Source organism: Barbus barbus (assembly GCF_936440315.1).
Source record: "Barbus barbus genome assembly, chromosome: 48".
NCBI classification, from domain to species: Eukaryota; Metazoa; Chordata; class Actinopteri; order Cypriniformes; family Cyprinidae; genus Barbus; species Barbus barbus.
Window position 1 is genome coordinate 18,757,035 of NC_136726.1, and position 24,167 is coordinate 18,781,201.

Genomic DNA, 24,167 nt, shown 5'->3' on the forward strand with positions numbered 1-24,167 from the left:
GTTCTCTTAGTTTTAAGAGTGCTGGACTTGGTTAAGATAGTAAATTTGGAGGCTTATTTCTGCCCGGAAGAAAATTATAAAAAAAGTAATTGCGACTTTAAACAGAAACAGAGTTGCAAGATGTAACCTCCTAATTCCAGGAAAAAAGTTAAAATTGCAAGATGTAAACTCAAAATTACGAGAAAAAAATAAGATACCATAAATTAGGGCCGGTAGTTAATCTACAACAAATAAGCAAACAAACAAAAACGTCTGTCCTCCCACATCAAAAGCTACCAACATATTTGTTTAAAACGGTTTTTGCTTGTAAATGGTGCTTAATCTGTGCATATTTCTTTCCTGATTCAGATGCCAGAACGCCTTGATGGATTTGTTTCTTACAAACATGCAGCTTTTCCCTTCACAAGACATTAATTGATTAACTGGAGTCATATGGATTACTGTGATGTTTTTATCAGCTATTTGGACTCTCATTCTGACGGCACCCATTCACTACAGATGACCCATTGGTGAGTAAGTGATGTAATGCTAAATTTTTCCAAATCTGTTCTGATGAAGAAACAAACTCATCTTTTATGGCCTGAGGCCATAAAATGTTTAGGTGAACTATTCCAAATGCTGTTGACTAAACTTTACTCGTACTGATCCCAGAATGTTCCTTTAAAGAAATGTCCATGGTTCAAATACAGGCTCAAATGACAACTTTTGAACTAAAAATGATTTTCCCTCAGCAAAATTTGCAGTGACACACTTAAAATGGAAGTAAACAGAGCAAATGCTTTGCATAAATGCGAAGCTTGATTTTTTGTTAAAGCACTTACATTAATTATTCAGTAACCTGTTATTATTTGATCTGTGAAGTTCTCTAAATCGTCTTGGAGGTGGAGGACTATCATTTTTTTATGAGTTTGAGTCAACTGAACAAGCCTTTCTTTGGTATTCTTTTAAGTTGAAATATTGGCTATACTGTAACGTTATAGAAGCAGTTCTACCACAGCAGTTTCATGATAATACATACAAATGTAATGAAAGGTTTTTGTGAGTAAATGGAGACAGATCGTTTGTATTGTAGCGTATATGGATATACAGTTTTAATCTGACAGAAAAAACTGGCAATATTTTTCTTTTTTGAGTGAAAGTGCCTTTCCGAATCATTACAGCTCGAACCCAGAACATTCCTTTAAGCTGGTGTGACCCGGGTTTGTTCCAGCAGGGATGTGATTCATAGAGCTGATCGTCTTCCTGCGAATCCATCAAGGAGTTTGTGTAGTGGAAATCGAACTATGCATTCATCTATAATATGGAAAGACTCTGGATATCAATCCGTCATCCATCAACAAGCTTCCTGTCTGTGCTGTTAGCTGTGTCATCCTCTCTCTATCTATCTGGAAATGGAGCACAACCACACCCCTCCTTTCTCTTTCCTCTTTAACACTGGCTTCCAGGGATCTCTCTCTCACACACACACACACACACACACTTAGCTCAATTTTCACCAACAGTTTTCTGTCTCTCTCACTCAGGCTCATGAATCGCGTTCTGTCTCCAGGCGTCTGCTGAACGCCGCACACTCATCGTCTCCTGAAACGCGAATCCTTGGCTGAGATCACATGACCTCTGTAACTCCACCGCCTCTACAATGCTCTTTTCCTCTCTTCAGAACACAAACCTCGGCTCGCGTTCTATTTTAGTCACTGCCAATTGATCTGAATGATTCAGAGAGGAGAATCAACAACGTAAATCAATCCTACAGAACCACAAAACACACACTTACACACTTCATAGGCTTCTGCATAGGTTAACATTACACCGTCCCACAATGCAATGGGCCTGCTTTACCATTATACTATATGGTACGCACTATGTAGACTACATTCCTAAAAGACTAATTTACTGACAAAAATGTTTCTCAAAACTTTTTTGTTTAATTTTTGTCAACGATAATGAAGGTGAGGCGAAAATTGCAAATTGAATGATTTTAATTGAAACATTATGGAGCACTAACAATTGATTTGTTGAAACAGCATGATCATTTTAAATAATAATATAATAAAATTAATCCAATCTATTAATTATATAGTAATTAATATATAAAATGTCTGAATATTTGGTTTAATTTTCTCAATGACAAAAATATGAATAAATATTGACTAAATATTGACTACATTTGATTAAATTATATTTATTAAAAGGCAAAAACTATGACTAAAACAAAAACTGTATAAAAGTCAAAATTTACAGAATAATGTTGTTTATGTGTACTACTGTATACTACAAATAAATGCTATTATTTGAACTTTCTATTCATAAAAAGAATCCTTAAAATGTAATAACGAGGAACCATTAATAATAAAAAATGTTTCTTGAGCAGCACATTAGCATATTAGAATTCAGCTTTGCTTCACAGAAATTAATTACATTTTATATTATATTTAAATAGAAAACAGTTATTTTGAATGGTAAAAATATTTTCTCTTTTTACTGTATTTTTGATCAAATAAATGCAGCCTTGATGAGCACAAGAGACTTCTTTCAAAAACATGAAATAAATCTCAGTGAGCCCAAACTTTTGAGCAGTATGCTAGGACGTGTCAGTAACGTTTTTAAGGCAGGGCTTAGCGAAAGTGGCTACAAAAAAAATGATTATGGCCCCTTTAAGACGCCTCTGACACACCTCCTCATCTTATGTTCTCTTGGAAACATGAATTATCTGGATCTAGGCTAACGGCTGGTGCTATCGGCATATTTACCTCACACAGTAAATCCAGAAGGACTGCTGATGAATAAACAAATCCAATTAAAGAAAGCGTTAGCCTGGGAATGCTTACCTCAGCCTCTTTAACACACACACACACACACACCTTAATCTGAGCTTTAAGCAGCATCGCCATTGAGCATCACTGCACGACTCCACTGTCCTGAAGAATTTATAACCACTCTGAACTCAGATCACTAACGCCAATCACCTCGAAGATACAAACACATACACGCTACATTGTACACTCAAACACGTATATGTACACACACAAACCTTATGGGTGTTGCCATCTCATTCAGCAAGCAAAACCAGCTGCTAAGCTTCCATCGATCTACTGGCCTGAGAACTGAGAAGAATACTGATCTCTCTCTCTCTCACACACACACATGTTGGTTTTTGTGGTTTATGGGGACTCTCCATAGGCGTAATGGTTTTTATACTGAACAAACTGTGTGTGCTATTGCCCTACACCAACCCTACACCTAAACTTAGCCCTCACAGGAGACTTTGTGCATTTTTAGATTTTCAAAAAAACACCATTTAGTATGTTTTTTAAACCTTTTGAATTACGGGGACATAGGCAGTGTCCTCATAAACCACCTTCATATTGTAATACCTCTGTCATACCCATGTCATTATACAAATTTGTGTCCTCATAAACCACATAAACATGCACACACATACACACACACACACACACACACACACAGCAATCTGGTTTCCAACACAAGGACACACACACACACACACACACACACACAAACACACACTTGAAAATACATTAACAGGCTATGGCTGTTTGAGGAGTACTCACACTCTGCCTCAGATCTGCATGTTAACAGAAGCCCCGCCCACAGCCACACTACAAGCACCGCCCACATTTACAATTCAAAACTTCCTGCAGTGAGAAAATAAGCACTACCATATTATAGTACAAGCTCTGCACACACTCAAAATTCATTCGCACATTTCGGAATGTGACAATAGTGGCAGTAAATATCAGTAAAGAAGTTTAATCGCAACATATAATCAGTGCAGTTAATAGGGTTCACCGTCTGTTTGATTACATGCAATCTGTAACTAACTGCATGATTTTTACTGTTCATTTCTGTCATAGTCACCACTAATAACCTACTCCTCAATATCATGTAGAAACTTAAAATTTTCTGTAAAGCTGCTTTGCAATTATTTGTATCGTGAAAAGCGCTATACAAATAAACTTGAATTGAATTATTCTATTTTGATTATCATTTTGACAATTTATTAATTAAATACATTATCAATTTGAATAAATGTATATATTTAAAAATCAAAACTCCGAAACCAAATTTAGCTTTGCTATTTTTAAAATAGTAATAATAATAATATTAATAATTTATTTTGATTACTGTTTGGATTATTAATTTATTAATTAAAATAAATTATAATATATAATTTTAAATAAAATTTTGAAATCAAAATTACAATGTAATTTGTAAGATATTATGTAGTGTTGTTGCTAAAATAATTTTCACTTTTATCATGTCGTCTGAGGCAGGTTTTTTATTGCCTATGGTATCTAAAGCTAAAATTCTGGTACTGACTCAATTTTACCGCCCAGTGACAATACAGGCACTGCCCACAGACAGACGAAAAAACACAAGCACAACACGAGCGCCACCCACAACCCAGGCCCCGCCGCACGACTACCTGACATTTCCAACTTGTTCCCATAGTGTCTTCCATTGTGATTAACATTTACTCAGCAGGCCTAGAGCATCTTCTCCCTGCAACACTAATGAGCTCTGCTGGCTCGTTACTGCCAATTCATTTCCAGAACATCCTTCGAGTCATCATAAAAACATGAATCCAACGTTCATGTATCATACGTAAATGCAGTTTCATGTCGCTTTATGGTAACGCCTTGAACTGCACGTAATGTCTTTTTAAAGCGTAATATGATGCTGCAACATTAAACATCTGCTGGAGAATATCACTAATATAACAACTAAGAGAGGAGAATTCCTTTGACAAACGCACAGGAAATAAATTCTGATTTTGGAAATAATTGAATTTGTCTGCACCGTGCCTGACTATTCGCTAAACAGTCACAGCGATTTAAATTTCAGGAAACTAATGCAAAACTAATGGATAAAATAATAGTTATTCAGTAGGGCTTTTCTCCTGGGCAAAAAGCATTTCATTTAAAGATTAGCGGTAAGCTGCTCTATTTCTCTCTCTCGCTCTGACAATGAGACTGTAAGTGATTTGACTTTAAAGAGCTAGGGGTAAGTGAGCATGTGTGTGCGACACAGGAAGTCATTAGCAATAAGACACACTTGGACAAACTCCTCCCCTTCGCAGGCCCCTCCCTCTCATCTGCATAACCACAGACCATTACCCTGCCAATTAAAGTCTTATGCTACACAACAAGCCAGTGAATCCACCTACAGACCAGAGATCCCTGATGTTTGGAAAGCTTTAGCATCATTTCCGTACTGAAAGGTACACTTACTTAAAGGGACAGTTCACCCCAAAATAATTAGTCCATACAACTTCTGCACTATATTACAATGAACCTTTTCAGTCCATCAGAGAAGTAGCATTGAGTCTGATTCTTGAATCATTCGTTTTTATTTGAACAAATCTTTTATTTGAAATTACCTTACCTAAAATTATTTCATATTTCATATTTTCATATGACTTGTGCACTTTATTACACTATTTTCAGTTTATGAGATTCGTGAATGATTGATTCTTTTAAAAGCATTTCGTTTGTTATTCAGGATTATTTTTAATATCTTTTTAATAATTAATTAATAATTTATCTTTTTATAATTATTTTATATTTATCCAAAAATATTTTATTGTTTTACTTTAATACATACAACTTGTGCACTATCATTCTTTATTCATGTACCTGAAATTATTTCATATTTATTAATCCAAACCTATTTTATATTTATTCAAAATTATTTTTAGACTCTAAAGTAGTCCATACGACTTGTGCACTATTACTGTCTTTTCAGTTTATGAGAAGTAGCACTGATTCATGAATTATTCATTCTTTTGAACAAATCATTTCAATGAATCAGCTGATCCCTGTCACAACAACTGATACATTCACAAACTGGACACAAAGTTGACTCACTGAATCACTGATGCTATAGGAGAAGATGGTTAGTGAATAACTATTATCATAAATTGCTCATGGATATAGGACATAAATTGTACTGAACATTTTTAGGATAATCTTACACATTCTTTTTTCGAAGCTTCAAGGCTTCGGTTCTTTTGTATTCTATGGAAGAAAGTCATATGGGTTAAAAATGACATTGAGGTGAATAAACAATGACAGATTTTACATTTACCGGTAAAGTATTACATGTAAATGACCCTTTACTCCCTGAGGATTGGTGATTGCAGTTAGATATGGGGTACCCTGGGAGTGAACTAAAAAAAACCACACGGTCACCTTGTTGGCTATACAATTGAAATCACCTCACACTGTGCTGCAAACACGTTCATCAAGAAGCCCAGTCTCACAGCTTGAGTGTAAAGCCAGATATCATCGCTACTATCAAATAAAATATCTGAATCAGAGATTCATCCAGGCCCTGTCGAAATGACATCAGTCGGACCTATTTGTACATCATATTATTTGCACACTGGAGTAATGAAAGTGATTTCTGCTGCCACAAAGTGAATTCATTCTCCACCGGTGCCTTTATTGCACCACGGGTGCCGTCGATCACGCTGATTACATTTGTAAAACCAGCGATCACAATGAAACGCACATCATTTTTTTCACCATTGGAGACATTAAATGCACCGGGTCAAATGTTTGCACGACGGCAAGCACATTGTCACGTCAAGCCTGCTTTTTACAAATGCCCACGTGGGCGTAACAAATGGCGAGCGCGCTCTTCCGAGCCCGGCGTTCCAAATTTTATGTGAGGTTTATTCACGAGGGCCCTGATTTTATAGCTCACACTGTGGAAGTGGTATTTGGACCAATATTTCTGTGGGAAATCTTTTAACTCCTGTGAGATTTATATGAAGAACTAATCCAACAGCAGCAGACATAACGGATAACCCACACACACACAACCCAATATAGCCCGAGCCAGCTGAGCTGAAATTGCCCAGACTGATTTAATATTCTGTGTGGACAGAGATACCACAGCACCTGGCATCAAATCCTCAATTCCAAATCAGATCAATTCAGAAATCAACTTCACTGAATGGCACAGCACTTATTAAAGACAGCTGCTCAATCTAGAGCCTTTTGAATGATGATGCTACAGCTCTGTCCAACCATTCTAAAGCCTCTCTGCACGGTTCTGTGACTAGATTATAATGAAATGACCACGAGGACCAGCAATTTTTCCATTGATTTGATTTTCAAAGACAATTTTTGGAGCTTTTATGAAGGGAGTAACGTTCTAAAAATGTTTTTCATCCTTTAAATACTGTTCTTACATTTCATGCACTCTTAAAAACAAGGGTTCCAAAAGGAGGTTATCTGTAGTAAAGAATCGTTTTTGGTTCCCCAAAGAACATTTCAGTGAACAGTTCTTAAAACTGCCATTTTCTTTCTTACTAGTCTCAAGAACATTTTAATGACCTACAGAACCATTTGTGCGATGGAAAGGTTCCATAGGTGTTAAAGGAACTTAATGGAACCATCAATGCCGATATGAAGGCCTTAATGGGACTTTTATCAAACTATATCACAAATCAGGCTATTGGAGAAAAAAATCATTACAGGGGCATTTTTTTCCACCTTCAAAGGCATTTTTTTTGCCCTGAGCACCTCTCAATTTCTAACCATGTCTGATTTCTCCCTGCATGGTGAAATATTTGTCGTTTCTTCAATAACTACAAGACAAAATCATTAATCCAGAAGAAAGCTTCACAGTCAACACCGACTGACCCAAATGCCTGTGAATTGTCTGAAGTCTGCCAAAGATTTAATAGTAAAATGAGATAAGACAATATATTTGGTAAAGTTATAGATAGATAGCTAGATAGATGAAACGTATATTTATATATTACTTTCATTTTGAAAGACACACACACAGCATTTAGTCTTAAATGGCTTTTATAATATAGTCTCTCTCTCACACACACACGCCTTAAAATCCGTTGTGAACTTACAGCATCATTCTGTATCGCTGCAATAATACAGAGGCGGATATGTTCATCTTATAAAACGCGATGATCCGTCCACAAACACCGCTGAAAGTGCTTATATCCGTGTCTGATAAACCCTGCACGATCCCTCATAGGAACATAGGCTACATATAAACTCTCTTCATATGATCACAGACACCATCATCATCATCATCATCTTCATCAACATGATCCACGAGCCCAAGGAGTCGCACGGATATTCTGCAATCCTCCGTCTGTCCTATTAAAATCTCAGCAGTGCTTGGGTTCCTCTCCCGTCTGCAGTCTGGACTCACCCAGCGCGAACACGAGCGCGCGCACACACACATAACGCGCGCGCGTCTCCGAGTCGCGTCTCAGAAATGTCTGAACAAATAAACTGCGCCGAAACGAAAGAGAGATTCTCCCGCAAATACCGAGAGAAATAGGCTTTATCTCTCCCTCACGACAGCTGACGGCGAGAACCATATTTCCCGCCAAAATATCAGTAAGTCTGCTCTAGAATCAATCGATATTGAATGTATTAGGAACCTTTCTGACGGTTATTTTTAAGACTAACACCAAGTTACCTCAGTTTAATTTTTAGTAGCAGCGTATTTAGCATAAGCAATTGAATAAATGTGGTAATCAAACAGTAGGCTACCATTAAGCAATACAATATTCACAGCCGCCATATTTATGAGCAATAGCTGCGAATTCAAAAACTCCTGAGAAACAATAAAGACAAATATTGATCACTGGTTTGATCCACAAATAATTTACAAGCCTACAGATATGTAGTCAGCACAGACATTGCCAAATCTAACACATTCCAATGTTTACATAATTTATCTCTTCACAGCGTGAGGGAAAATGGACTGAATAATGAAAATTTGGTCATCATTTCAAGACAATAATGATAGTGTCAAGTGACATCAATCTTCTAAACAAATGAGTGACTTCATATTTCCACAATATCAAAGTACTATTACCTTCTAACATCCTCATGGTACAACCTACAGCATTTTTTTTCCTAAGGAAAACATCCAGAAGAATAATTTTCTTGCTGTTGTTGACTGCAGTACCGCACATGAGGTCCTGGGGGCGCTGTTGCTCTCACTCAGATTGCTGTTGCCTAAAAAAATCACTTTCCAGGCACCTTAAGCGTCTGCCTAAAGAAGCTGTTTGAACACAATAGCTGTGAACAGCATAAACAAACGGCCTCCCATGATATAACAGCTGTCTGTTTAAATTCATAGGGGTCAGTGCAAATCACACACACCCATAACTGCATTCAGTAAATGGGCGGCCCAGGATTTTCAGATCCTTTCTGCGTGATAAATCAGATTAAAACTGCGTTCAGGAGATTTTCCAGACAGACGTACGCCTGGATCAATGGTCTTATTCCGACTGGGCTGCATTAACATATGAGTTATGAGAGATTTCTGCAGACGCCACGGCTATGCAGAGACTAAACCTACAGGATCAGAGTCGCTTAGCACCTGAGTGTGTGTGTATGTGTGTGTGTCACAGCTAACAAGCCTCAAGTTCTCAAACTGAACTTCCTGTCACAAGATGGTATTATCTATAAGACATCTGTATCATTTGAGAGATGTGTATAGGAGTGAATTTACCAACAATATTTCATAGTGGCCATTTAATTTCTTTAGCGTGTGTGTGTACACTTCTTCTTGTATATATATATATATCTCAAAGAATTGTGAGGTAAAATTATATATATATATATATATATATTTTTAATAGTTTCAGTTTTAGTTAATGCATGTATATATGTATGTCTGTGTGTGTGTGTTAACTAAAACTATTAAAAATCATGCTCATCAATTGAAATAAAGCTGAAATAAAATAATATATATATTAGATGACAAACAAGCTTAAAAAACGTGGCTACTATCTGTTGAAGTAGTAAAATGACTAACAAATTAAAGCAAAATGTAATAAACAAAAATAAAAATTTAAAAGCTAATTTAAAATATTACTAAATACTGTAATAGTAGCCTATATTCAGTGGTACTAAAATAATATTGCTGAAAATATAGGCTACATATATATAAATAAACACATTATTATACAATACATAATTTTTCTGTTTATTAGTGATAAATGTCATACTTTACCCACAAAAACTGTAAAATTTGTGATGTCATTTGAAGCAAGCCAATCATGACGTTTGTTCATAATATATTCATTTTAGTGGCTTAAATGTATAAAACAAAAATCCTGGATAAACTTCTGATGGCATATGCACACGGATATAAAGGTATCTAGAAGACAAACAAGATGCGACAGATGCATGCTCTAGTACACGGTCTCTGTCTTCGACAGAGAGGGTTAAACTACCATTCTTAAAAATTCAACTCAAACCATGTAAAGCTGTTTTATTTACTTGCCGAAGTCAATTTCTACTCTCATTTGGTGCTGGATGTCTGCATTGGTTTCTCTGGCTGATTCTTTGTGACTGGGGAAAATGAGACCGACAGGAATAGAGCCATCAGTGAGGAGAAAACAAACATCAGAATGGCATCTTCCAAACCACATGATTTATTTCACAGTTAATGTTGGAACAGCATGACAAATCGGAGTAGTTTGTAAGGCACAGGACGTTGTGATGAGGGCAGAAGCATATTAGGCCTAATCTGACGTCTGAGCGACACTTGATATGATCTACAAGTCCAGTGTGACACAAACTTCATTCGCACACACAATGGCTTTCAGTTCAGAATAATCCTGCTCTTTTGCGCTCTCTCCATCTCTGTCTCGCCTCTTTCCAGGGCTAGAAATGTCAAAGTGACGCGCACAATCCAATACAATACTCTCTAGTGGAGAAACTAATGGCTTCTACTGACAAAAACAACAGATTTTTGATTATTGCCCATATTGTGTCTTATTCTGGTCTGGTCTTGTATAGCCAGACTCTGACTAGCAGCATTAACTATTTTGGCCAAGAATCCCCCATCTGATCGACCAGCTGACCAACATGTCAAAAAATCAACCACAGTTTGTTGTACGTGCAGCTATTCTAAATAGTTGATTATTAGAGAGTCGAGGAAATAAAATATGTTTAAATAATAAAATGAAAATTTAAACTATTGGAAAATGGCACGACAGTGTCCGTATGCTGGTAATGTTGAAAAAATACAACAAAATGAAAAAAAAAGAAATATATAGGCCTAATGACAGCAGCGTCAGTATGCTGTAGTGCATCAATGAAAAATATTTAAACAAATAATAAAAATTAATTCACATACAGCAGTGTCAGTAAAGATAAAGTATACAAATAATTCATATAATAATATTTATATAAAAATTCAGCAGTGTTGGTTTTATAAAACATTCACATAAAAATAATGTGTAGACTGTAGACTTTGTCCATTGACAATTAATAAGTACTACAGTAAAAAAAAAAAACAACAACAGTAAAAAAAAAAATTGCCTTTGAAACCATTTTCCCTTACTAATAAATTTTACAAATAATTACAAAGAAATGTTAAGTAACACTTTTTAAACATTTTTAAGTACAACTAGTTTTTTCTTGCAAAACATACTTAAACTGTTATTTTATGTACAACTTCGAAAATCTTTTTATTTATATATTTACACTGTAGACATTTATAAAACAAAGTACAATTATCCTTGTGGATAATTTAGTTTACTAGCAACTGAGCATCTCCAATTAAATTCTGGTTACACTCTTAAAAATAAAGGTGCTTAAAAGGTTCCATAGATGCCATAGATAGAAGAACTAGTTTTGGTTCGACAAAGAACCATTCAGTCAAAGATCCTTTAAAGAACAATCTCTCTAACCTTTTTATAATCTGAAGAACCTTCTTTCACCACAAAGTACCTTTTGTGAAAGTTTCTTCAGATGTTAAAGCTATGGTCTACGATTTCAAAGATTGTTCATTATTAATAACCTCGTTTAGATGCTGGTTATGGTTCTACAGTACAATCCTAATAATATGAAGAGAAAAAAGAATGAAAAAAATCCATTCACTCTATTGGGTGTACACCCGCAGAGAAATTGACCAATGTAAGCTGTCCGGCCGGACAGTTTACATTGGTTAACTGCTCTCATCCAATCCCCTGCTCCACTCGCGTCTCCACCCACCGCACCCCACCCCGCCCCCTCCTGCGACATGAAATTTCGCGCGAAAGTAGGCAGCATCAACTCAGCAATGGAGAAAAACCAACAAACAGACAGCAGCAAGCGGCCCCTGCTCGCCCCAACAGTCAAGGTTGGAAGAAAGAGAAAGTCAATTGAGGAAAGAGCAGAGATTAAAAAAAAATGTGAAGAACGCCGGACTCAAAGCCGAATCAATATAGGGTCCACCATTGCCCGTTGGAGGAAGCTTCAGAGAAACCTTGGACTTAAAACCGACGCTGACATGGCTGACTTTTTGTTGAGCAGGTAAGCATTTATTTATACTTTTATGGTGTGGTGTATTACATAAATAGTGACGTTGTTCAGGTCGTTTCCCGGTGGGAGGGATCAGGTAGTACAGAGGGGAGGGGTGTGCGTGTGGAGGGGCGGGATGAGTTTTTTAAAAATTATGGCTTTCTCGACTGATTTTCAACATCGTAGACTACAGCTTTAAAGTTTTTATGGAACCATTTAGACAAAAAAAGTTCTTCTATGGCATTGTGAAGCACCTTTATTTTTAAGAGTGTATCTTTTAAAGATTTAATGCAGCTACCCTAACAAATTTTGAAAAACATATGGGACTTTCTTAATAGTTCTCATTTTATCAACTTTGCACTGCCAAAATTACATGACTTTGTTTCCAGATGGACTAGTACAAAAACCTACACACCGACTCCGAGAGGTTTCGTGAAGCTGCCAATCAGATTTGAGCTTGTCAGATCAAAGCAGCGAGGGAAGGGAGTGGAGAGAAATGGCTCGGCTCACTTTAGCTGGGCTCACACACAATACACTATGTTGAGATATTTCTCTTTGTATTACTGATGGCATTTCCCAGCTGCAGGCTGCAGTACAGAGACAGCAATAGCTACTTTAAAAGATGTTTCCAGCACAGCACTCATCTCATCTGGAACCAACAAAATCTCATTCTCTTGTTCTGTATTCTCTTGCTATGCTGGTAACAATCATATCTACCCACAACTGACTCAGATCACACACACACACACACACACACACACACACACACACACACCGAGTCAAAGGCTGTCAGGATTACCAGCATCTAATTTTACAATCACCGGTTCATACTTGAAGATATACTGGAAAAATAGAGTTTTGATTTTCTTTTAAGGTAAAAACACATTTCAGAATGTTTTCAAAAAAATTTTTTTTTCATTTATAAGGAGTGATGCAATAAATCCAACCACATCTAAAAATGTTTATTCACGTCAATGTTCATATAAAGCAAGAATGTGCTTTAGTGTAAATTAAACACCATAATTTAATACAAAATAGCACTGACAACACTAAACCCAAATATAACCCTTATAAACTACCAACGGCTATTTATACTCTTACAAGTACCCATTTCTTCTCCAAACCTACTTAATTATGTATGCAGTCAAAAGAACCAATAGCCATACCACAAACACAGTGGCCACTCCTACAAAACACAATGCACAGACATGTCCAGATCAGCTGACATATTAACTTCAATTCATTTACTTTAGCTAATTGAAAACACAGACAATATATTATTTTGTAAAATGAATAGGCAAGAGGACAAATGTTAAACATGTTTTATAAATATAGTCACTGAATGGAAAAACCCATGAACCAGTTTTGGAGTGACCTGTTTTTCCTCTGTCTCTATGGGCACAGGTCAGGCTATAGAACATAATATATAGAGTTTTGTATCCAGAGAAACCAGTTCAAATCCTGCCTCCAGACCTTTCAATGATTAAAACTGTCCACATAAAAGAAATTACACGCTCTTCTACATTAGGTCTCAAAACCAGAGATGTCTCAGTCTTACAACACATGCTGTCAAACTCTAAGCCTCAACAGTACAGTGAATTATTTCGGTAAATCCGACAGAAGAACACAAGCCTTGTAACCTTTGACTGAGGGTCATGAGGTCATTGTTAGGGTTTATATAATCAGTACTCACTGCCTGCCCACGTACATGCATAATATTCAGATTCTCTCTCAGAAGAGATTTTACACTTCATGAAACACATTTTCACCCAAACATCAAAGCCAGCAATTCTTTGAGGAATAAGCCCTGCATTCAGACCTTACAATAATGAATCCCTACAGCAAAAAAGACTAAAGTCATACATTATTAAACCCTGCTGAACTGATATTTTACAGTATTAAAAGCAATGAATATATAGCAAGGATAAAGCAATGAAATCTTACGTCACTGAACCCCTACAGTGCTGATGTCTTTCATTTAGACTGTAAAGTACTGAAATATTATAGTAATAAAAAAAAAAATCACAGTACTGAAATCATACAAAACTGTACAGTACTGACATTTTATCTTTTGACTGTAAAGTACGGAAATGTTACAGTTATTAAAACATGAACAAGTAATTTAATATTTAACTCTGCTTCACTGATATTTTACAGTATTAAGAATGTAAAGTACTGAAATCGTAAAGTACTTCATAGACACCCAACAGTACAGAAATCTTACAGTACATAAGAAATATTATAGTAATAAAAAGCCACAGTACTGAAATCATACAATACTAAAACAGCATAGTACTGACATTTTCCAGCATTAAGAATTGAAATATTACAATATTAAAAACTATAGCACTAAAATCATACAGCACCAAAACTCTGACACAGAATTTTACATAAACTCTATAATACTGAACTTTTACAGTGTTAAAACTCTGCACTACTGATATTTTACAGTATTGAGACTGTAAAGTACTGAAATATCATAGCATTAAAACACTACAGTACTGAAATCATACAACACCAAAACTCTATAATACTGAAATTTTACAGTGCTAAAAAGCTACACTACTGACATTTTACGGTACTGAGACTGTAAAGTACTGAAATATTATAGTAATGAAACAATACTCTACTGAACTTTTACAAAATTACATAAACTACAGAAATGCATTCCTACAATACTGAAATCTAAACCAAAATAAAACCTTACAAAACTGAAACCTTAGGATACTGAAATGTTACAGTAAATCCTACAGTACTGAAATCTTACAGCACTGCATCACTGATATGAAATCCTCTTCGGTTTCAGTGTTGGGATGAGAATTGATCATGCAGCATCTGTGTGGAAAACCAATAGTCTATTTTTATCCTGCATCTCAGTTACAACTTCAGTAAACAGAATTTCCCAGATGAATGCTCAAAGTGAGATCAATTAAAAACACTTAGCTTATGAACAAGGCAAATTAAGGAAATTCATGGCAACAGAATATAGATGGACAGCAGAATTTGGATGCAGATCAGCTTGGAGCTTGGCTGAAAGTTTGGCGTCTGTTTGTGCCACTATGGCTAGTCACCATCAAACCACTCTAAGAGAATAAACCAGCACAGGCTATTTTACAGATCAATGACGTTACATTATTGCAAAGTGTAAGTATGCATGCGTGTGGGCATCCTCCTGAACCTCCTAAGTACGTTCATAAATATCTTACGCTGGTACAATGATCCTGCAGTAAATGTGAGGATAGATGGATTTTTTTCCTCAAAATCTCTCCTCATATCTCTCAGACAGATACATAATGCTGTGTACACAAATCAAATGCAGAATGTAGCTGAAAACATCAGCTGTTTCTCAGGAATGGATCAGCATCATTCTCTCAAATTACCAAACAGATCTGTTTTAGCACCTTGAATTTTAACTGTATACAGTTATTGGCATAGTTATTGATGCATGGACAGATCTTTTCAGAGTTGAACGCCTCATCTCACCCTCATACACACACTGCTCTGCATGTTTAGTGGACTAATGATGCCTGCAATGAACTGTAATTTGCTCCTTGAAGATCAGGCATGTAGCGGTCCTATTAAGAGACCAGAAACATTACAAGCCGGCTTTTATGTAATGGTCAGGTATTTAAATTTATAAGGATGGGCATTCATCATCTCAAGGAGCGCACCTAAACTTGCGCACCCAATGTCAATGGCTCTACTGATTATTAATGGTAGCCATCTAGTATTGTTGCACCACATACAATGTAATGCATATGCAATGCATCCAAAATTGCTTCTCTACATGCACTACTTGACGTTCGCTATATAGGGAATAGTAAATGAGTGCTTGTTTGTTGTTGTCTCTTAGATCAGGGGAAATGTGCAAATAATAATGAAGTAATGATTTTTTTTTTTACATTCGGTACAGAAATCAGTGACTTTTTTACCATGTAGAAAAAAATAGCATATAATTTAATGGAAAAAATATTTTGTTTAAATATTAAAGTCATATTTAAAAACATACTGTCAATTGTCAATAAAAAAAAATCCATTTAAAAAGTAAATAATATTTTCAATAATTTGCTTTAGGATAAAGGCAATGTAAAAGCCAAAAATTAGAATAGAATTTAGTTTTTCTGTATAATAAATCACACTAAGTATTTTCCTAACAGATTATAAATGTTGGAGAACAAACAAACAAACATGCATGCATGCATTAAGTGCATATATGAAGAAGGTCCCTTCCAAGAGATCATCTTATTTTTGGGTCCTTGTCCTCAAAAAGTTTGAAAAAAATCACTACCCACTGCTTTTTGTATTTATATTTTAGACCTTTAAAACACATATTAGGCTACTTCATATTAGTTCTTAAGACAGGGATCACATTAAAGCCCAAAGAAAATCTTAGAAAATGATAATTGATTTGTGGGCTGGATTTAAGGATAAATGACTAACACTTGAGGGGCTGTATGAGATTATCTCATAGTTTGAGACCCTTGCCATTGGGAAAACCACACTGGTAAACACCGGTGTGGAAACAACCAGAAAATCTTTACCAACAGGGTGTTTTACACAGGGACAAGGAACCAGCTGCAGGTCAGAAGGTAAAAAACAAAGCTCTCAAAAAAAGTGTTTAGAAGGGATCACGGGGTTATTCGATTGATTTCCTTTAGGTAGATCCTCACATATCATCCCAATAGACAAACTCAGTCTAAAGACAATTTAATTAAGAGGCAGATGGCAGCAGGGGAGATAATCCTGCAGAGTTTGATGTAATTCAGAGATGATTAAAAACCCATCGCTGCATTCCCCAAATGGAGCGACGGCCTCACTTTGACCACACCGAGGGTGCGAATCACAGATTTACCCACAGGCCCCTCCTGCGGCTGCACTAATCAGCTGGGCTCATCTGGAATTACCACTTGAATTTTCCATAAGAAAGATCGAGTCAGTGTTCCCTTGTGACCCGAGGAGATAACTGGGAATTCTGTTCCTACATGACAGAGCCATTGTGGGCAAATGTAATCACGTATCTGCTTGAATATTGGTGTGTGCTTTGGCTTCATTTGCACTCAGCCATAATGTCCGTATGATTAGCAACATCTCACGTATGGGTCTATTTTCAGGCAGGATATTTATAAACCTGTATATTTAAAGCCGTCACAGGATGGTTTGGATCCATCCCAGATTTATAATTATAATTTCTGGAAGACTAGAACCTACTAACTACAAACTGTTTGTCAGCATATTATTGTTGAATTACTGACAGCGGTGATTTGTAACCTAATTCAATTCAGAATGAATTATAGCATTTAAGTGTTTCATGATGAAAACCAACAAGAGTGTTTTGCATTTTACATCAACAAAAATTATGCATATTTTGGCACATTAAATCAGCAAGTGAGTTTGAATGTGGCACATCAGGGAAGACAAATCACATTATTAATTAATATCTCAATTGTTTCACCTATAAATCAGTGAGTTTAAATGAAGAGCAAACAAAGCTACACCAGAAAAATGCCCTATTATGTTTGCGAAGAGCTCTCAACACAGGCCCAGCGCTGGGGTGGGGGGGGGGGGGGGGGGGGGGCAGAGAGAATTTGTGCCCCCTCAGTTTTCTTAACAAACTTGTTTATTTAAACCATTAATGGACGATTAATTGGAGGAGCATGGCCGCACCGTCTGCAGAGCGCATAAAGTTGTGTTCGATTTGAGCAGATCAATCAGCGCCTGACTTGAAGCAGTGTAGCTAGCCTATCAAAGTAGGTTACCGCAAGAGCGATTCGCCAGCTGTAAACACCGACCCCCTCGACCTGCACGCGATCAGAGATCGCACCCCCCCCCCCACAATTTATTATTTATTCTCTTGTTTTAGTTACCGAAACTTTACTAAAACAAGGGAACAAATTATTACAATATGGCCATAATTTACTTAAACAAATGACTGAATTCTTAATTTGTGGATTTAACTAAAACAAGGGAACAAAATCTTAATTTGTATATTAATATGTATACTTCTAAGGAATAAGGAGAAACAGTTGACACTTCAATGAAACATAAATGATAACTCCAAGTTTCCCAAGCTCCAAAAGAGCATTTTCTTTTTGTTTTTGCGCATTACTTCAGCAAACATGGGGAGCATTCTCTGAGAGGTCTGGTCACCGGTTTCCCATTCCAGCTCACATTACCACCCTCCAGATTCATGCATGTGTGGCATAATCTCCAAACTCTTTCCGTTCCCCTCACCACTGGCTACAAATCTCCTTCCCAGCAGCCCCCTCACCACCCGAGAATGTCTTCACACTGCCGCCTCTCAGAGGGAAAAGACTGACCTTGACGACAAGTCCCCCTCTTAAACGCAGATTACACCAAATCTTTCTCCAGCACACATGCTTCCAGAAATCCATTTTTCCACCTCTGATGGTTTTATATCTCAGCGGCAGCTATTCAACAACACAGGACACTCAGATTACAGTCAAATTTACTGTGAGGCAGCATAAACACTTCTTTATCTCATTAAGCATGCATGGATTCATGAACATGAATATTCAAACGTTCATATGAATATTCACAAAGTACCGCTTAGTTTCTCAACCTTTACTCTTTTCTTCTTTCTTCAGTCGCACACACACTAATCACATGCATAAACACAGGCGAGCGGGGTGTCTTTTGCTTGAGTTTTCTAACAATTACAATCAGCTTTTTCAGCAGAGATCTGCAGCAGTTCCCAGCATGCATCAGCACCTTGTGTTTGTAACTCTGTATGTGTTAGGTCTTGAAATGACGCTGTTCATCAGCGCTGTTCTGATCTCATTTTGCTCTGATTGTAGGCGAGCACCGAAGTTCAGCTGTCAGAAAAAGCAGATATTTTAATAAATCACTGAAGAGCCACTGCACAGAAACCATCTGCCTGTGTATTAATATTACCAGTCCATCCTGAGAAAATGGGATATACAGGTGTTCAAGTAAATTCCATAAACCTCAAAAATGGTCGGTTGGTTGATTGAATGGATGGATGGGTAAAAAGGACAATTTTTTGCATCAAAAATGTTAATAATTTGGTAACACTTTATTTTGAACTTTCTGTTGACAATAAGTAACGTTGCACCTACATGTCAACTAACTCTCATTAGAATATTAGTAGACTGTCTGCTTATTTTCTGCTAACGCTTTATTGTAATGGTCTCCCAACAGACATTCTACTGACTGTAAGTAACTTTGCCAGTACATGGCAACTTATTCTAACCCTACCAGTCTACTAATACTCTAGTGAGAGTTAGTATATATGTAGGTGCAGCGTTAGTTACAGACAACAGAATGTAAAAGGGAACAATAAAATAAAGTGAAACCAATAATTTCACTGTATACATGCTGTAAAAAGTATGCACTGTTTTATTTTATTCCAATATTTTGTTTTGCTCAATATAATTTCTTCCATAAATTGGTCAATATTTAAATATAAATCAATAGTTCATATTTTTTACACCTCAGTCAACATTTTTAATTTTTTTTACAGTACTGCACCATAAAATTATTACTAAAACATAAATTATTCAAATGATTTTTCAAGAGAAAAAAAATATTTTCCTGTTTAGTTCATATGGCAAAGTAGTAGTCACACATATGATTTCATTTTACTTCAAGATGCTTGCTATTATTTTTGTCGTATATCTTTAGCCTGAACTCAGCTGGCAGTGTTTAGAGTCAATTTAATTGGATGCTTTTATGGTGTGTGATCTGACAGAAAGAGTCAAGAGAAAATGGAGCTCCTTAGAACATCCACAAGACTCTGAGCACCAAAAACCATCTTTCAAAAGCGGAGAGAGAGAGAGAACGGCCCAGCCATCTCATCTCACACTCAGGCAGAAATTGCGCTCCTATCTTTTTCCCTGTTTTTTTTGAGGAAGAGATTCATACATGCAGAATCTAGCGTGTCGTTTGTCTTCAGTCATGCGAAATACCGTCCGTCAGCTTTACTGCAGCCTGGTTTCCTCTCCGCACATACGTCACGATAAATGATGGAGAACGGAAGCAAGACGAGGAAAAAAGAGAGCGAGAGAGGCAGGGCTGTAATGTTTCCACACAGATATGGCTTTCAAATACTGGCTTATGGGTTGGAATTCATACGCTATCATTCAAAATGACAAACCAAAATAATACAAGGTTCATTTATCCTGCTGTTCTGGACGGATCCTTTTTACCTCATGGTTTCTACAGCTACAGAGGTGCAAAAATAGCCTAGCGTAAAGCAAACTATTTTACAACCAATTACATGGAAATAGCCATTACAGCATGTTGGACCGAAAAGACTCAAGAGTCCATCAAATAAAACTCAAACAGTCTTGCATAGCCAGACTTTTGACTATTAGCATAAATGCTAGTCCACAAAGCAGCTCATTCTAGCTCCAAAGTCACTTGTGTTGTTTTCTGTCATATGAGCACACACTTTCCATAAGTAATCGCAAAATATGAACTTCAATTACAAGGCTAATCTCCTCTGTGTCTACAGGTACAATGCCGAAATTCATTCTCGCACAAACTCACTTACACTAAAACTTTTCACAGTCTACCAACAAACTACAAGGTGTGTCTATAATTAATTTATTTTTGGCTGACTCATTGCTGCTCACTGATCGCTAATCATTATAGTATACGCAGTTGTCCAGTCTAGTCATCTGTGCTACAATTTAGGGTGTTTTGTCGCAATCTTAAACAATTAATGTACAAAAAAATGTAGTCTTATAATGAACTCTTTGTTTTCTCAAAAAGAGAATTAACATATAAAGCCATTAACATTACATTCAATTAGTAATTACGTCCAGTTTGAAATAATTTTGGTTTTGTCGCAATCTTAAAACGAGATGTACACTTGCTGAACTAGCAATTACGCAAATTTACTACAAAATATACACTTTCCACAATGAATCGCAACATCTGAATGCGATTACAAGGTCATTCTCCTCCTTGACTGCAGGTACAATGGAGAAATTGAAAATGTGTCGTAGCATCTACGCTACAATTTGAATCATCTTTTGCATACTTAAAACATTAACGTATGGACAAATGTAGTATAATGCTTGTGTTGGTTTAGATAGCAAGATCAACATGCAAAGTTAAATTCATTTTCTCACAAACTCACAAGTTAATTCTTGACAATCTATCAAACTACATGGAGACTGAGTTTGCATTCTTTCTTTTTTATAATCGCAATTGGCTAGTAGGATAGTGCACACATTAAATATAGTTAAATCCAGTTTAAAATGTGCTTTGGAATCTATGCTACATTTTGGGTTGTTTCATTTCATACAAGCATTAATGGATGAAATTTTTTAAATTGTATAACATATGTTTAGTTTTAGACTAGAAAAGAAACAAAGCGAATAGCAGTTAACCGAAACTGAACAGAACACACAAATTCACAACAAAGCTCTCTGTAGAATTCAAAATTAAAAAAACGCAAACAATCTCACAATCTTCTCAGACTTTTCCTCAGAAATGGACATTTTAGCCACCCAATACTTTGTAAACATGACAAACCACTAAAACCGTGAACCATGAATTACATAAAGCCAGCCAATCAGATTACAGCTCGGCATGCTGTGCGCGAACGACCTGTGGGCGTGTCATCTGAAGCTGATACGTGTCGGTGGGCGTGTTTGTTCTGCTCCGGCTAGGTTTGTGGGTGCGGACACATTTGGACGTCTTCTGGTGGCCCTGAACGCTTCAGACGAACCCTTGTAAACTCCTACGGAAGCTGCTGTCTGTCAGATATGCTGACATCACTCACCTCTCTCACAGACTGTCAACGCGGCACCTCTTTTATTCCGAAATCAACTCTATTTCTTTTCTGGCACATTGGCTTTAATATGATTTAAAGTGTAGCTGGAGGAGACAGCAGTATACTGAGGAAAAATACCGTGCCAGCACTTACATAACATCACAGAAACACAAATCACTCGCTCTGTAGGAGAGGCTGAGTTGTACTCACGGGCAGTAAATGCTTCTTTGCTCTTAAGGATGGAGGCTGCTGGTTCACAGGGAATCGTGCAGGAGACGGAGACACGTTCTCTCCTGCGTCCACATTCCCCACAGTCTTAATGTCTCCTCAGTGGAAAATCCCAGAACAGATGAAACTGCAATGAGAAAAACAAAGCAGATGAGAATATTTCAGGACTAATGCTACAGTATGTCATCATTTGGGTGCATTTCATTGGATTGAATTATCATTTATTAGCCACGTTTGCTAATAAACATCACTATTGGTACTCTTACTCAAACTGAGGGTTAAGGATTTGAAGAAACGCCATTGAAATTTTATAACATATCTCACCCTGCATGCTACAGAAATGAACGATATCTCAAATTAAAGGTGTGCTATTACTTTCCTATGTTATTGGACTTGGGTTTTTCTTCAACTATTGACACTTTTGTTCAAGTGGACTTTTAAGGCAAAGTCTTAAAGGGGTCCAAGGATACAATTTCTTGTTTTCCTTTTCTTTAGTGTGTTATGTAGCTGTTTGTGAATGTATACAATCTTCAGAGTTACAAAGCTCAAAGTCTCCCACAAAAGGATTGATTCTATATAAAAGTGAAGCCTGATCCAGACCGTGCTAAAACGGCTCATTCAAACACATGTCTACGTCACGATGTGGAAATATTTGTGTAATGCCACCCAAACCGCAGTAGTGTTGATGCAGCCAGGGACAGGGAGACGCTGTGTGTTTCTATACAAAAGCAAAAGCACTTTATTTGGCCTTCCGAAAAGTAGATGCAATTAGGAATCATTATTAAGATTTGTTTACAACAGAACAGCACAACCCAAATGTTGGAATTTGTGCAACGCATTTTATGGATGACAGTATCGTGAACCTAGGAGAGTACAAGGCTGGCTGTGCGCAAAGGCTATTTCAAAAAAAAAAAAAAAAAGAGGTCAATTCCTACATTGCTGTGACAATCTGGCGCTTCTGAATCAGTGACTGTAAGTGTGTTTTATTATTTAAGTATTTGCTATTGACTGTTCAAATGCGGAGTTTTCCCGCAATGTAGAGTAACGTGTGTGTGTGTGTGTGTGTGAGAGAGAAACAGGGTCACATCACAGTGGAGTCAGCTTTCTTAACCGCGGCTCGTGTACTGCGAGTACATAAGAGCATCATCCCTGTGTCTGTCACGCGACTCTGTTCCCCTCTCGGGCTTGAACTGATGGTAAAACTAAGGACATTATTAACTGTCTTTATATTTACTTTGAAAGCTGAAGCTCGCGATTATGGTAAGGGGTGTTACATTTCTGACGCGCGCTTGTGGTGTTCGGCCAATCGCAATGCACTGTGTCAGTTGGCCAATCAGAGCAGACTGCGATGGTCGGAAGGAGGGGCTTTGTAGAAAACGACGCTTTTGAGAGAGGCGGGGCATAGAGGAAATACAATAATGTACAGTATTTGAAAAATAATGTTTTTTGAACATTAAAGCATGTCAACATATTCTGTTACACCAAATACACAAAATAATGATCTTTAAAATTGCATCATAGGACCCCTTTAAAAAATTCATTTTTAAGTTGTTGTTTTTTTTAAGCATTTTGTGTGGTGGAAATGCATTTTAAACACTTTTGGAACAAAACGGATGATGTCTTTGCCTATTTCACAGCATTAAATATATTTTGGACAACATTACAGCTTGACTGGAAATGAAATAATAAACATTGTTCACAAGTGGTATTTACCTTGGTTTTGTGATATTTACCTCAATTTTACTTTGTTTTCTTCACACATCACGTCTCAAAATTCATCTCAAGATTAATTTGGGGCAAAAATTGTTGGTTGTTGTGAAAATGACAAAAAGCTGTGAGGATTTTTTTATTTAGATGTATCAAACAAC

General features: G+C 36.7%; 1 protein-coding gene across 3 annotated transcripts in view; it reads right to left on the reverse strand.

Moving 5' to 3' along the window:
• Window positions 1-22,426, reverse strand: part of lingo1a (leucine rich repeat and Ig domain containing 1a) — a 38,034-nt gene extending 15,608 nt beyond the window's left edge. Inside the window, exon 1 of one of the 3 annotated variants that reach the window (XM_079411553.1) lies at window positions 7,898-8,213. The gene's annotated coding sequence lies outside the window, so the exon portion shown is untranslated. Of the gene's footprint in view, window positions 1-3,031; window positions 3,124-7,897; window positions 8,214-22,281 lie in introns of those variants that run through there. The other 2 variants (XM_079411555.1, XM_079411554.1) reach the window with 2 other exon arrangements.
• Window positions 22,427-24,167: the final 1,741 nt, after the last annotated feature.